We start from the raw sequence: 15,201 nt of genomic DNA, 5'->3' as shown, positions 1-15,201 counted from the left end.
TTTATTTGTGACCACAGAATACGTCCCTGGATTTTCGTCCTCTACTTAAGAAACACCCTGTATTCCTGTTAACATAAAATATGTTTCCACACATACTTATATTCGCACAACGCGTATTCATACATGCTGAATTGTAAAAGATTACCACAATTTCAGTGGGATTATATACGCATTCGTAATTAATAATTTAGAATGAATTAACTGGGATTTTAAATCGTCCGTATCAGTGAAAATCCTATGGAGCCATTCTGAATTTATGTCGAACAAATTAAATTGGCTGTTGGTTTATGAGTTTTTGAACGGTGTTTAGTGATTTTAAAATTTGCAATGTAAAATTCATCGATCCAACTGAATCATTGTGATATTTATGTACGGTTCCGGGCCGTCATATATCATACATTTTGATGATTTTGATTTATACGGTGTAAATAAATAAAATATGTAAAGCCGACCGGCCGCAAAAAGGCAAAAGTGTCTCTACTCGCTGGAAATGATCGCGGAAATATTTGGATTTATGACATCGTTTGTCCCATATTATTTTCCACCCGGTTAGTTTGAAGTAAAAATAGCCCTGGCAGCAAAATGCAATTATATGAACTTGACTTCTTTACAGGATGACTTTTAACCTTAACTCATAAACTTGAGAAGTGATTGTACTGATGAAAACATGGAAAAAGTTCATATGTTGAGTATGTCATAGATTTTGATTCAGCTCTTTCTGTTATATAAAAACGGCCTGTATAATTTCTATTTTCATATACTCACAGAAACATTGCCTACAACTTTTATTTTAACTATTTACCCTGTACAGTCATAGTTCCCTTATATCATTTTAAGAGCCATGTTCCTTAAATGTACGCGTGTAAGTTACAAATCACCCTTTCAGTCAGGAAGAAAAAAAAACGGAAGGTTGTGTGCGGGCCTCTTTTTGGAACCAGAGAATATGTACCCGTTGCCTGGAATATATATTTTTCTTCCTCGATCAAGCACTTTCCCGCTGAATCACCCTGTATAAAACTAATGACAATTGATAAACGAATATATCTCTTTGATGACAATAATATGGACCTGATGGTGTATAAGAAAGTGGCACAACCGTCTAAACGCTTAGTCTTTATCTCACTTCGACATTGCTTCTGTGCCCTTATCAAAGGGAATAGTACCGCATCCAGTTATCTGACATATTCGCGTCCCCAAGCGTATATCGTTAGCGATGACGTACGACCCGTGACTACGATAATAGCTTTGACAAATTGAGTATGTCTGGCGCCTTATCTCCTGCCTAAAATTTCATGTTATTATTTTATGCCCCACGATCTGTCTTCTAAGTTACATTTTTTCGATTTATTAAACGGACTGATATTTTTAAAAGATACTATTATACCACTAGAGATAAAATAGATGTAAGTTAGATTTCATCAAAACGTAAACATGAAATTCCAGTGCTATCCCGAAAGTAGGATTTTTTTTCTTTTTTCCGTATTTATTCCATACCTCTCGGTCGCATAATCCATCTGATATCGCCTTTTTACAGTAGCATCGCTTTCTCCTGACAAAAAGTTGCGTCTAACCATGTGAACTCCTTCTTGCTTCGTGTGCATATTTTTCCAAAATATCATACAGAAACTTGAAAATGAAAACGCAAGGACACGCTATACCGTCACTAAAAATTAAAAAATTAAAATGAATAGTGACTCTAAATATATGGGTCTCACACATATGGGTCTCACACATATGGGTCTCACACATATGGGTCTCACACATATAGGTCTCACACATATGGGTCTCACAGTTCGCTTCGCTGTTTCTGCGTCACGCCACTTTCATACGGCCTGAGCAGCGGAGGCTAGCCTCCTTTGTCTTTCGTATAAGTTCTAATTAAGATCTGAATAGTTGTTAATAGATCATACAGGGTGTCCAAAAAGTCTGGAAACACCTGAATAATTTCCCAGGTAAATTATTTTTGAAAAATTTTAAGGTTATTCTTGTAGTAACATTTGACGAGGAATTCAATGGCGACCTTGGATTTGATCTTGGCGATGACCTTTATTTTTATTTGACGTTGATTTTTTTTTTTTAAATGGCCTTTTTCTTTTTCGGCATTGGCAATCGCGGGAGCTTTTACTTTTACATCCTTTCTTTTTTTTTGGTTCTGGGTTGGCGTTGACGTTGATTGTCATTTTATTTTTATTTGAGTTTTGGGTCTGTCTGTCTCCTGCAGACGCAGATGGTACTAGTCTCACTTTCGTTTTTTTGTTTTTTTTTAATTGGTGTTGGTGTTGACTTCGACTTTGTTGTTGTTGTTGCCGTTCAATTTTTTTTTTTTTTACTGTCGTTCTGTTGGCGTTGGCAATCGTGGGAGTTTTCGTTTTTTTACTTTTAGTTTTATCTTTGCCCATTGACGTGGACGTAGTAATTTCTATTTCCTTTGGGGTGCTTTATTATCGTGAATCCCCTTGCTTCTCACGTAAATTTTCCCGCACTTTCTATCGCCAACGTCGAAAACGGAAGTTCCCATTTAAAAAATGGAAATGACCTTGAAATTACCTTCATGGTTATCGTTAAGGTCAAATCCAAGATCACCATTGAATTCCTCGTCAAAAGTTACTACAAGAATTACCTTAACATTTTTCAATAATAATTTACCTAGGAAATTATTCAAGTGTTTCCAGACTTTTTAGACACCCCGTATAAAAATTTCTAATTTTTTAAAAAACAATGAAATATTTCTTTAATTTTCGACGGTTTGTCCTGACATCAAACAAATATGGTGACAAAAGTAACACGTTACAAATTCATACAAAAGCTGTTTGTACAAAATTATTTTCCATTGTCCTTTGACCTTCCAACTCTTGTTTTAAAAAGGTAACTAACTACTGGCATCTCTGATAAGTGATGTTATAACTTAACACTGCAATTCCGGGAGCCCAGTGGCGTAACAAGAATTTAAGTATATGTAGTTTAAAAATTGAATTATAACTCGACTATTTACATATTTGATTAAAAAAAAAGGATTTTAGGTTAATATTCTCGGGAATATTAAATTGTAGAATAAATAGGACAATATTAAATTTTACTGCAATATATTTTTTATGGAATTACATGAAAGTACTTTTTATAGATTATATAGCTGAACCCTGCTACACTTTGCAGCGCCATCTATTGAAAATTGCTGTAACTACCTTCTAAACCTTTCCATTAATGTGTAATAACTCATAAATTTGAGCCCAATTGATCGAGTGGTATTCCAGTCTACGACGTCTGTTCAGAAAATAACCGAACTTTTTGAATTTGAATTTAGTGATGTGCGGTTGACAGGATCGCGTTGGGCTTAACACAAATGTTGTCTTGCTTCACTATAAATTAAAACGATATCCGTCAACTCCGAGTTGCTATACACGTGAGCCATTTTTGACACTTGAAAAACTAATGTAAACACTATCGGAACAACGATAATACTAAAATCGGACCTCAGTATTCGGAATCGCCTGTGGCCACGCTTGTGCGAATGACGCTAGAGATTACAGTAGCCCAGCGATATAAAAGTTGAAAATACTACAACCTCAATAATTTTTTTCTCGGGAACCATAAGGATTTTATAAAATTTTTTACGATAGTGACATTTTTCATGACGCATCTATTACATTTATGACAGTTTCTGCACAAAATGGTGATCCATAAGAATATAGTAATTTTTTACATTTTTTTTACTATGACTGATGGCTGGAATAATATTTGTTCCAACATAATTTTTAACTTGCCACAATAAGAAAAACAAATAAATAGTGAACTCTTCCGAATCTAACTTTTTTCCCCGGGTTCTCCACCTAATAAATTTCTAGTCCGGCCATAAGATCCTCCCGAGGAAACCCCATAAACTATCATAATTGCGGCAAAGAAATAAAACAAAAACAGTCCGAAACAAAGGACCGCGCGCCGGCCCTCCTCATGCACACAATTTGTCTCACTTCTATCATCATTAATATCTGGAAGTGGCTCATAAAAAACCCAAAACAATTATCACATATCACATTTCCCCGACGGCGGTGGGCCGGGGGCATTCGTACACAAACTGGGAATGATGCCGGGCCAGAGGCGAGCAGATGTTTTCGGTCGATATAATAGGAAACTCAGAGTCACTATCTAATCTGTCGCGTAATATTTTCAGTGGTCCTTATAGAGTATCCAGGGCGTCTTGAGATAATGGCGGCTGCCGAGTGTCGTATTATTTTAACTTGCATCACTGCTGGAAAGTTTCTAAGCAGGAGTTAATCATGCTCTTCTGAATTATTTTCTGATTTGGTTCCTGATTCAAAAAATAATACCTACGTTTGTCCCGATGCAAGGTGTTACAAACGGAAGCCGCACTTGGTGACGTGGCCATAAATTCAGTTCTCGACAATGGCCTAGCAGTGCAGTGCAGCAATGCGGAATTTGGTGTACTTCAGGTAATTTTAATTTATTATAGGGACCTTCTATTAATCATTGATATTACATTTGCGAAAGGGAGAAATAATATTATTACAACATGGCATTTTGGAGATTTTTTGAAACGGAACAAAACGAAATTTACCATCAATATAATAAAATATTATTTTTGTTCATTTTTTTTATATGAATTCCGAGTATTATTTTGCTGTGTATGTTGGGATAAAAATTTTAAAACTTGCCTTACCTACTATGTCGAAAAGCTTACAGTATATTTACATGTAACGAATGTAAACTGTAGTGACTCAACAGATCTGCAGTAAAAATAAATTGCAGGCTCCATTTCCATCTCGTCTTCCATCAAATTAGGTACTGACTCGAACATCAATAATAATTGCATTAAATTCGCAATTAAGTAATCTCGGCGATGTCCCCGAAAACGACGTTCCCCTGCCTCCCACCGTACTCGAATTTAATTAAATTTCTAACGAAATAAATAGTAGGCATGGATAACATCTCTCCCATCCAGTACGTCGCCATATTATCGACGCGAATGCATCTCTTGCCCGTCTAAAAACTTTTTAAATTCAATTTCCAATTTGGAACCAGAAGGCTGTGGTGGAAAATTGGAAAAGTCCCTCTCCGTAACTTTCTATTAAGACGTCTTCATTGTTGAGGTACTTTGTAAACTAGATTTGTTCTATATACACATTTCAGATCTATTTCGCCGCTTTCTTAGTCATTTCCCATGTTTTTTTAGGCCGTATATTGAATATTGGTGTAGATACCTACGTGAAGTTTTCCGAAGGTAGATCTTTCTGCGTAAAATGTAATGTTGCAACTGAACGGGTTTAGCACATACTGTCTCTTTAGTTAAAAAATTGGTATAGGTAAATGATTCTGATTTAATTTTTAATTAAATTGTGTAGATATATTTGTATAGTGTTGGCGATTTTCAGGAATTCGCTGTTTGGGTAAGAAAAAAAATTGTATTATTCACAAAAATTAAAAGGTAAATAAAATCATAAATTTTTGGATGATTTTAGAGGATCTGAAAAACAAAAAAATATCGTTGACTATCTTTAAGAAATCGTTACCTGCCAGCTCCATTAGTTTAATTAATCCTCTTTAATTTGGGCTGTTCAAGAGCTTTGTAAGATGATGTGTCGCTGAGTTATCGTATTTCAAGCAAAAATGACCTTTTTGAGCTTTGTTAACAGCTCCACAAAAAAAAAGTCTTGTGTAAATGACGAGAATACATTATTTCGAGCCGTTGAATAGTAGGAATCCGATATCAGAATTACCCCAGCAAACCACCACAATTTTTAACATAAAAAATTATTAGGTATGATTTATTAGCAGCTTAAACTAGCAGTCAGATCTTCATATTCCCGTGTATCTTGATACTCTGAACACCAATCCGACGTCAGATTTTGCCCATAAGGTCACAAATCCTTTATAACCTTAAAAAAAACTTCCACAAAATTAATAAATTATCTTCTATGATCGAGGTATGATTTAAAAGCGACTGGAAATCGTGGTCTGACCTAAATATTGCACAGTTGAATAGTGAAGATACTGCCTCGTTAATTTTGAACATTCTCAAAACTGTGCTGTGCAAAACATACTGTGCTTTCCATTTCGATCGAAAAAGAAATACAATCAAGAAATTTGATGGTTTAATAAAAAATTACGCCATAATTTTGCGAAAGAATACATTTTATTTAAAAAAATAAAGCTTCAACATCCAAATTAGAAAATGATTGGTCAGTTCTAGTATTGTCCATGGTGTACCTTAAGGGTCTATCTTGAGGCCCCTACTTTTTCTCGTTTATTTTAATGATCCTTCCAGTGCTCTTGATGGTCATTGCGTATTATTTGCGGATTACACTATGATCTTATCAAATATTGATACTCAATTTAATGTTTTCATATTTCATAAAGCTAAATATTGGCTCTCAACCAACAAACTAAAGTTAAATGAGTCTATAACACAAACCATTAAGTTCACTTCCGACAGACGGACCTAAACTAGAAAGCACATATTAACATTTTGTGTTCAAAATTATNTGATACTCAATTTAATGTTTTCATATTTCATAAAGCTAAATATTGGCTCTCAACCAACAAACTAAAGTTAAATGAGTCTATAACACAAACCATTAAGTTCACTTCCGACAGACGGACCTAAACTAGAAAGCACATATTAACATTTTGTGTTCAAAATTATTTACTCAAATATTATTTGTAGTACCTACGACAACTTAAAATTGCTTGTCTTAAGATTTTCTCCGATTTATCTATTTTTCTCCAATAAATAATCATTTGACTTACAGGGTATTGAAAACTCCAAAGTATCCTCTATAAAGCGTTCTTATCGTTGTCTGATAAAAAACATTTTTTCAATGGAAGAAACTTGATTCAAAAAAGGTAAAATATTGCGTATTTAAGAATTTTCGCTAGAGATAACTTTACAAATAATTAATAGACTAAGGATAGTTTCGTTTTTTTTAACCTCAAAGTGTCCTAAAGAAACCGACGGGAGCTCAAACAGATGCGATTTTTCTCTCATTACGACCCGCATAATTTTATTGTTTCTCATGTTTGTTCTTTTTGGAGAAGAAATTCATATGATATCGCCTTGAAAAAGATACAATAAAGGTCTGCAATTCGAAACATCGGCAATTTTAAGAGTACCCCAAACCTGTTACTGTTACTGTATATCTTTACTGTATTTTTCGTACAGGATTATAATGGGGTCATTCAATAAATTTTCAAAAACGTTCTTATTTTGCATAGACAAAGTATTGCTCATGATTAGGCGACCCTGACAATTTCAATTCAATCCGTTGAGCGGTTTTCAAACTATATGATTTTTAAAATGCGAATATTATTTGTCTCGCCTGTGGCAATGCAATGACGTCACCGCATGGGACGGTCAGCCGGCTTGGCTCTACTTCCAAATGAGTTTCTGCATCTACAGAATGTCTTAGCGGTTGTGCATATTAAATTTAAAAAATGGAAGCAAATTTTGTAAAAGCAGATTCTTCTAATTTGCCAGAAGTAGGTTCGTTAATGGTTATGGATTTTTTTAATAAAAACCACGACTTTATCAGTGCTGAGATGAGAGGAGTGAAAATGCAAAGGTTACGTTTCAATAACGTGTNTGATGTTCAATTTAATGTTTTCATATTTCATAAAGCTAAGTATTGGCTCTTAACCAACAAACTAAAGTTAAATGAGTCTATAACACAAACCATTAAGTTCACTTCCGACAGACGGACCTAAACTAGAAAGCACATATTAACATTTTGTGTTCAAAATTATCTACTCAAATATTTGTAGTACCTACCAACGACAACTTACAAATTGTCTGTCGCAAGATTTTCTCAGATCTATCTATTTCTCTCCAATAAATAGTCATTTGACTTACAGGGTAGTATTGGAAACTTAAAGGTATCCTCTATAAGGCGTTCTTATCGTTGTTTGATAAAAACATTTTTTCAATGCAAGAAACTTGATTAAAAAAGGTAAAATATTGCGTATTTAAGAATTTTCGCAAGAGATAACTTTATAAATAATGAATAGACTAAGAATAGTTTCGTTTTTTTAAACCCCTAAAGAAGCCAACGGGAGCTCAAATAGATGCGATTTTTCTTTCATTGTGACCCGCATAATTTTGTTGTTTCTCATGTTTCTTTTTGGAGAATAAATTCATAAGATATCGCCTTGAAAAAGATACAATAGAAGTCGACAATTCGAAACATCGGCTATTTTAGGACTGTTACTGTATCTTTGCTGTATTTTTCGAACACGATTACAATGGGGTCATTCAGTAAATTTTCAAAAACTTTCTTATTTTGCATACACAAAGTATTGCTCATGATTAGGCGACCCTGAAAATTTCAACTCAATCCGTTGAGCGGTTTTCAAACTAAGATATTTTTAAAATGCGACTATTTGTTTCAGTCGTGGCAATGCACTGACGTCACCGCATGGGACGGTTAGCCGGCTTGGCACTATTTCCAGATGAGTTTCTGCATCTACAGAATATTTTAGCGATTGTGTATATTAAAATTAAAAAATGGAAGCAAATTTCGTAAAAGCAGATTCTTCTAATTTGCCAGAAGTAGGTTCATTAATGGTTATGGATTTTTTTTTAATAAAAACCACGACTTTATCAGTGCTGAGATGAGAGGAGTGAAAATGCAAAGGTTATGTTTCAATAACATGTAAAGCTTCTTTAAAGTACGTTTTGATGTTTTTGTACAATAAGAATAAGGATTTTGCTTTTAATTGGACGAAATAGTTTCTGTCACAGATTGAAAAGATTTACCTAATCAAATACAAAATTCTTATTACTATTTTTATTCCCATGGAATCTGCATAAAATCTACCTAATATCTTATAAATATATTAATAATATAATATTTATTATGTATTTTTATATAAATACTTAGTACCTATAGGTATTTGTAAAACACCGGGCGTACCAAAATGAATATCGGGGTTTTAAAGCTTTGTAGAATATATTACAATGACCTTACTATTACAAATTATATATCAAATGAACGAGCAACTCGAACAGTTTGTCCTACAAGTGTTCAATGTGAGCACCCTCCGTCACACGAGTTCGTCCCAAACCTTGCTCAGTGTGTCTGGAGTAATTGAAGCAACTACAGCTTCAATCCTATGTCGTAGGTCGTTTAGGTCAGCTGGTAGCGCAGGCACATACACCCGATCCTTTACAAACCCCCAAAGGTAAAAATCGCCTGTCGTCAGATTTGGTGAACGTGGAGGCCATGCCAAACAAGCTCTGTCATCCGCCCCCTTGCGGCCAATCCACCTGTCGAGAAGAACGTTGTTTAACCAATCGCGTACGAAGGCATGCCAATAAGGTGGCGCACTATCTTGCTGCCAAATAAAGTTCTCTGGTTCAGCTTCGTGTAATTGAGGAAAAAGCCACTGTAATTACAGATTCAGTTTTTACAAACTGTAACACACAAAAAGCTTTCTGCTCCCTAGTTGCCATCTTGGCTACTAGCGCTTCTAACGGAGGAACCAGAGCATGCGTACGCGCACGAATACTTGTAGGACGAACTGTTTGAGTTGCTCGTTCATTTGATGTATAATTTGCAATGGTAAGGTCACTGTAATTGTAAATTCTACAAAGCTTTAAAACCCCGATATTAATTTTGGTACGCCCTGTATTAAAAAAAATCAACAATGGAAAACACAAGTGTTTAGTGTTTCTACAAGATACAAACGTATTTATTACATACCTAAACTACTCAGGGTAGTTTTGTTGCTTTCAAAATGTAATTTTTTAAATAAAATGTATTAAAAAAACAAATCAAAGTAGAGACTAATAGACTATTGATTTTAGATCCACACGACAGAATTACGGGGACATTATTTTTTTTAGGCGTCTTCACATTAGTGCTCTCACCCTGGGGAACAATACAATATTTGTGATTTTTTTCTGTTCTGTGTCTTCCATATTGCTAACAAAATTCGGTATTTTAATGTATTATACTCAATCGAAACTTAAAAGGCGACTAAAATCCGAGTACCCAACTGACTGACGACACACGCAAGCATGTGGCATCGGTTTCCCATGCAGTGACGTCACACTCGCCGGTTCAGTGGATACTCAGGGCGCCAGACTTATAGGCGATATAAAATTTTAGTTTTCTGCAGAGAACCTTAAAATTGCAATATCTTTCCGTTAAGCAAATAAAAAAATTTGCCGAATGAGCCCATTATGACAGTTTTCGGCACTGTAGTATAACAACCCCGGGTTCGATCGAAAAAAATATAAACGTAGTTGTGACCAAAAATATGTTATCGTCATGAGGAATACCTACGTTGTATACATCTATTTTTAGTTGACCGGAAGGCGCTGGTTACTAACTTTAAAGAGGGGAAGTATGTTTTAATTTTATAAAACAAAAGCAGAATAAATACACTTAACTTTATTATTTACGTACAACAGTCTTCAAATCAAACATGTGACAAATAAAATAAACAACAAAAACATTAACAACCATTTAACATAAAATGAGAGTGCCAGGCTCACCTAGAGCTCCTGTGGGGAAAGAGCATGGCAGATAAACCCACGATCGTTGCTCTAACTACTCAAATATAAATACAAAACAACCGATAACAAAAGGCATACATTAAGATCCTTTGCTAATGCATAAATAAGACCTGACTTATTTAATGTCTCACTAAATGTCACCTCATTCGAATTAGACATGCACACTACCAAGTAAAATTGAAGAGGTTTGGTGTTAGTTAGCCGGCAGGGCCGGAAGGTACTGGAGTCTCATACGGGAGGCAATCCGGCCATGAGTTGAGATTTCGGAAGATCTGTTTTAGCAATTATTTTTTTTGTATTTAATTCTTTTTTTCCAGATTCATTCCTCACGGGCGAAAATGTTAGTAAATTCAACAAGGCTCTTACATGCGTATGACATAAAGTGAGCACAAGAAACGTTTTATTATTTGTTTTTCGAACAATGTAATCATGATAAAAACAAGTTAGATATGAAACAAAGATGTTGTTCTTGTAATATATGGGCAGTCACGACAATATATGTATTTTAACATGAAATAAATAATGAGCAATCGCTAGATAATAATAATTGTAACAATTTTACCTTAGAAAAATATATGCCCTTGAACATAAAGCAATGGAGGCTAAACGTACAGAGAAGACTTGTTATCATTAAACATCTATAATCATCACAATCTTAAGATTACATAGAATAATCAACAACAAAGTACTTAAAGAATATTACCTGCTAATTAATACGGGTTAAACACTTTGATTTTTCACTATTTTGCCTCACTGCCCGCCGATCGTCTTACTACCCATCTCCACCCTGTTCTCACTTCAACTATTTAGGCTTCCTTCCAGAATTCCCCACCTATAAGCGCTTGTTTTTGCGCTTCCTTCTACCAACTGTCAATATTACGTTTTCATTATTGTACAACACCCATGTAACAGGTGACGTTGAAGTTTATGCGATAAGTATTGTTTTGCACAGCACCAAATGGGACACGAGAATAATATAATAATTTTTTTCAAGGCAGTTTTTTTCTGTGCACCTTTGACTGATTGTATCGCTAAAATAAAAAGGAACCGAAATGATACCACCCGTGATATCCGAGACACGGCGTTATTTACATCTCATTTATCGATGTATGTATGTATGAATTCTTCCATAAAAATAGATTATACAAATAGAATTGACTTCGAGGCTTCCCGCGCCTTAACGACATGCAAATCAGACGGTGGAAGGGGCGCGATACGTGAAAAATGATCCCCTCATCTCCCCCGAAATCAATCGGATAAGCTGAAACGCATTCGCAACATTACGCCGTACCTTAAACGCCCCCCCCCAGAAAGATATTGAATTGCTCTAATTACGTTTTTCACCCCTCGGGCCACCGACATGTTCGCCACTCAACGTTTCCACCTGATTCGGAACGGAACGAAGAGCGGTAGGCGTCGATGGCTGGCAACAGGAAGAGCGGGAGCGGAAGCGATGACAGCCCTCCTTGATGGATGTAGTGGCTATGCGTCGGGCGCGTCGCGGCGCCCCGTTCGCCGCCCGGAGTTATGTCGGTGCGAGCAGGAGTACCAGACAAAAAGGAATTGGTAATTTTTCGGTTAATTCGATTTTATTTTGGGTAAAATCGCCACTTTCCTAAGGTGGTTGTACGTTGTAAGGTTATTTAATACTTATACAAAGTTACTAAATAACTCCTTGGGAGAATTGGCTAAAAAACCCAAGTTCACTTCAATATACAGGTTGTCCCAACACGAAGTCCATCGATGGATATCTGGGGAACCGCTCGAAGGATTTTTCTGAAATTGTGATGGTGTGATACGGACCGTGGGTCCTACCAAGTTAAAATATATTCAAGGTCATCGTACTTCCGGTTATACCTTTCTTATTTTAAATGGAACCCCCCTGTATATTATTGCATTTTTGGACAGAGCATCAATTTTTAAGTTGAAAACATATAGCACACTCCATACTTAGGATTGACCGGTTCCGAGATATTTTGATTTCTAAGCAAAAATTGACTGATGAAGACTGTCAGCAAAATTTAGTTTTCCCGAAAACATAGGTTTATTTTTTTGTACAAATTGGACATTTTGTAGAGGAAGACCTAATTTATCGAATTTGACATGAACATTTTCCAGTTTTTATAGATATATCTGTACTTGTATGTGATAATGATTGCAAGCAACGGTGATGACTTCTGATAAGATATGGGAGGAACGATATGGAAGGGTCTTACTCAGCCCTACGATGCAATGCATCTAAGGCGGTGTTAACGCCATGGTCATCTGTCAGATGTGGATGGCCAAACGATTATCAGTAGACATACTCCATGACAACATCCTCCCAAAGATTTGTAGTTACAATTTGAAAATAGAGAAGAGTATAAGCAAGTAGGATATTTACAATAAAATGATGTTCAGTAAAAGACCAATCTGATTGTCGGTGATTATATTTAAAGTACAAAGGTTCGCAAATTTACTATTTACAATTAATTTTAAAAGTTAACTAAGTTAGTAATATTTGCAAGTTGTAAGTACGATGAAATTATAACTAAGTATGGTGATTACATAATTAAAATGTGAATTAATTAATCAAATAATCAATTATGCAAAAAAAATACTCAAAAATATAATTTATCAACAAAATTGAATTAACAATTTACTGAAACAAGATAATTTAATAATTAATAAGAATTGTGTTTATCAAAATTTATTACAAAGAAATAAACTTGAATAACAACCAGAGCATGCACATAAATCGAGACCAAAAAGTAACACCCTGTGTTAGTGTAAATTCGTGGGTAAATCAAAGTTGACCCTTTCAACTTGGTATGTATGTAATGTGGTATAAATAGGTAAGATAAGAAAAATATAATAAGATACATATAAGATATAAAAAATTGTCTGAACTATAAACTTTTGCTACAACTTGAATTCTACAACTCAAAGAAACAAAGATAATTTTAGTCAAGTTTACAATCCCAACATTTGGGTGAGTACAAAGAAGAGGTAAAATTTAGTTGCCACAAGGAGTGAGGCAAGCAAGCTGCTTTTATTTATGATAAGAAAAAAAATAACAGAAACTTACCTCATCCAAATCCTTGAGACAACTATATCCCAATCCAGACTAAAATATTTGGCAGTAAGAACAGTATAAACTGCAAGTCTGTGACATAATCGGAATATCTGACACCTCTTCGTACTCATCGAATGCAAAATATGCTGATATTTCTAAAACTTTGCTAAACAAAAAATCAAATCAAAGCCACATGTGGTGGACAGGAATTACCACGTGACCTTGACAAAAAACGAAGGTTACCCAACCAAAATTAAAAAAAAAAAACTAAAATCAAATTTTAAAATAACAATCTAACCCAAAACTTTATGGTTGTTAGAACTAGGTACCTACATCTTTGATTAATAATTTCTCGTCTTTTGTTGCAGGTAAGTTTTCGAAATTAAACGATGGCAACAATGGATGGAACAAACGGACGCAAAAGGTATTTATACAAAATAAACTGCTTTCGAACTATAATTCCAGACAAAACCCAACAAGCCGAGATTAAGAGTTTGCCAAGATTACTCGAACGTTATATAACATGAGCCGTGAGCTCAGAAAACGATGCTGTTTGTTGATATTAATAGTGTACCCTTGAAAATACAGGCAATATCAGATGCGCTTGTGGCAACATTGAAATTAGGTCTCCTCGGCGACGTGTTGTATATTTTACTTACTGCAGCATCGCGGCACGGTTCGTTTGAGGAAGTTAATAAATTTTCATTTAGCTGAAGATAAATATTTAATAAACGTGATCTTAAATTTAGACGGTTATTATAAAAGGGCAAACAAACAAACACAAAACCGGGAAGGAAACGTACTGGAAGTGTCATCGGGAATGTATTAGCGTCAGGGGGTGCCACGCGCAGTTTTTGTCACGTTTTTTAAACAGATGTTTACTATCTAAGCTTGCTGGATAGTTTTACTACATAAATACACTCGTAGACATTGCATATTCTTGTTGTAAGTTTTTTTTATTTGCTAAATTTCTTTCATCGGTTACATTAGGTATTTAATTGAAAAGGGTATAGTTTTTCCGAAGTCACTTGAACATGTACAAAAACGCCTAGCAATAAAATTTAATGAGTTTCATAGGCGCCCCTAAAAAAGTTTTGTGCTAAAGGTAAAACATTATAATAATACAGTCCCACAAAAAAAGTGCCAGGTCCGAAAGACAAGACCATGGTATCCATATAGTTTTGGGGTCGCTGAATCCGAATCCGGTGTCCGTTTGACACAGTTAGCTCTGGTTTAAGGTTAGTTCAAGGTCAAATATAGAAAATCAATTGTCAACAAACTAAACCTATATGTATCTATACGTTTTTGGGGTTGCTGAATCCGGCGTCCGTTTGACGCGATTAGCTCTGGTTTAAGGTCAGTTCAAGGTCAAATGTAGAAAATCAATTGTCAACAAACTAAACCTATGTATCTATACGTTTTAGGGGTCGTCTAATCCGAATCCGGTGTTCGTTTGACGCGATTAGCTCTGGTTTAAGGTCAGTTCAAGGTCAAATGTAGAAAATCAATTGTCAAACTAAACCCATGTATTTATACGTTTTAGGGGTCGCCGAATCCGAATCCGGTGTCCGTTTGACGCGATTAGCTCTGGTTTAAGGTCAGTTCAAGGTCAAATGTA

This window comes from Anoplophora glabripennis, unplaced genomic scaffold, assembly GCF_000390285.2.
Source record: "Anoplophora glabripennis isolate ALB-LARVAE unplaced genomic scaffold, Agla_2.0 scaffold13, whole genome shotgun sequence".
NCBI lineage: Eukaryota > Metazoa > Arthropoda > Insecta > Coleoptera > Cerambycidae > Anoplophora > Anoplophora glabripennis.
This window is presented reverse-complemented; position numbering follows the sequence as displayed.